This window comes from Cyprinodon variegatus, unplaced genomic scaffold, assembly GCF_000732505.1.
Source record: "Cyprinodon variegatus isolate N-32 unplaced genomic scaffold, C_variegatus-1.0 Scaffold1727, whole genome shotgun sequence".
NCBI lineage: Eukaryota > Metazoa > Chordata > Actinopteri > Cyprinodontiformes > Cyprinodontidae > Cyprinodon > Cyprinodon variegatus.
In genome coordinates this window covers 93,291-95,599 of record NW_015152180.1, presented here as the reverse complement: position 1 = coordinate 95,599, position 2,309 = coordinate 93,291, and positions in this window count along the sequence as shown.

Sequence of the window (2,309 nt, the reverse complement as noted above, 5' to 3'; positions counted from 1 at the left end):
ACGTGCAGCCTGGAGCCGGACGCTCCCCAGGGCTTTACCGTAATAACAGGAGAAGAGGCACAAGGGAAATTAGACACTGTTATCGGACAACATGCAGTAATTTATAAATGTTTTAAATCAGTTTAATAACATTATGTTTTTAACCAGTCGGCCTCAGCAGATGGTCGCTCACACTGAGCCTGGTTCTGCTGGAGGTTTCCTCCTGTTAAAAGGCAGTTTTTCCTCTCCACTGTCGCTACAAGCATGCTTAAGGCCTGGTTATACTCCTGCAGCAGTGTGTCGCAGTGAGCTTGACGCAGACATTTTTTGATTCATGCCCAGTATGAAGCATGGTGTGCGCTATACGCTTTGGGTCATAAAGACAAAACAAGCCGTTCTCCTGTCTGCGGTCACCTACAATTTGGGAAAAGTGCAACAGAGTGTCAAGAGTCAATGGAATCAACTGGTTTTCCTTCGATAGAAAACTTTGAATCAACTTTGAATAAATTTAAGAGTTCTGGTTGAACTGCAAAGTGCCTTAAGATGACAAGCTGTGAATTGATGCTATAGAAATAAACTGAATTGAATTTAATTAAACTACTTTTCATTCCTTCTTCTTTGTGTATATAGTATCTTAGCTTTGTTGAGTTACACTTGTTTAGTAAAGAAGTTTTAGTTTTTAACTACAATATGTTTGACTTGTTGTTGATTTATTTCATATATCTGCAGAGATGCCATGACTTCAGCTTCAGTCACACTTTTATTCTTTTTTTTTTTTTTCAAACTTTCCTTCATGGGCCCTTGCCCCGTCCCCTACAGTTCCTTTTTAAACATCAATATTTGCACAAAAATATTCTTTCTCTCATAATTTGTGGACATAAATGTAATAAAGCAACTGGGCATGTGTTTATAGAGGGATTATTTGTTTATCAACACGGCGGATGCGCGCGCATCTTGACTGCAAAAAGTGCCGGGTCCTTTAAAGCGTCTGGTCGAATGTTGTGATTATACGCGGTTATTTAGCAGTTGCGATGTGCTAGCTAGCGATGTTGTCAGCGTACTACAACAGTTTATCACCTAGTGATAAAATAAGTTATACTGCTAAATTAACACTGTTAATGGAATACGTCTTAATGACCCATACGCGTTACATGCAGGTGAGTGGATAAATGACGAGAAAAAATGGCCNTAGCCTGTTAGCTACTTTGACTGCATTAAGAACAGAGCTGATAGTTTGCTCACCTTTTAGCCGTGGTTAATCCCAGAGGAGCCGGCCGGCCTCTGCTCGGTGATTCAAACGTATTTCTGTTGTGGCAAACACGCAGCAGTTGAATCAAGTGAGAATATTTATTTATTTTTTTTTTCCAATAGTTACTACAGAATAAAGCTAAGCTATGTTAGCCTGTTAGCTACTTTGATTCCATTAAGAACAGAGCTGATAGTTTGCTCACCTTTTAGCCGTGGTTAATCCCAGAGGAGCCGGCCGGCCTCTGTTCGATGATTGAAACGTATTTCTGTTGTGGCGTTTCATTATTTCTGTAAAAATGTATCAAAGCGGCCTGTACTAAAGCCTTAAGTGATGTTTTTAAAACAAACTGCCTCAATACACCGACAGGTGGCAGCAAAGCTCCAACAGGGAGACTGCAAACTCTTCTTCGTCTGATCCGCAACGGCCTTCTACAGTTATAATAAAGTCCATGAAGGCGCTTTACCGCCACCTACTGGACCGGAATCATTCTGCTCTTCCAACAGATCGAGCTTTTTATTTCAATGATGTAACTCGAAAAACGTTTTTTTTTTTAATATTGTGTAAGTGATTATTAGTTTATCAATCTTTCATCTGTCATTTTTCTGGTCCATACGATCATTCTGGTACATTCTATGAAAACAATGCTGCTCAAAATACTCAACTCAACTTTATTGTCAAATGTGCTACATGGTAAACATACAACACAGATGAAATTGCAGTCCTCTCAACCCCACGGTGCATAATAAACTATAAAATATAATGAACCAACGCATTAAAAAAAATTAAAATATATTAATATATACAATAATCCCATTAATTTATAGGATGCATTCTAACAAGTTAAGAACTGTTTAAACTATAGGACATACACAACTGTCTCTTGTTTTCTTTTTCTCAGGTCTTCTTTTAATTTCTTATAAACTTCAGAGTGCTGTATAACATAGAGGCATCAAATTAACTTTTACATTCGGTCACTTCGGCATCATTGTGTTTTTAATAAGCCGGTTACCGTTGTAAGTTTTGATTTCTGAATTTTATCTGGTTTAAACAACCAAATAACCCACTTTTTTTTTGCAGAGTT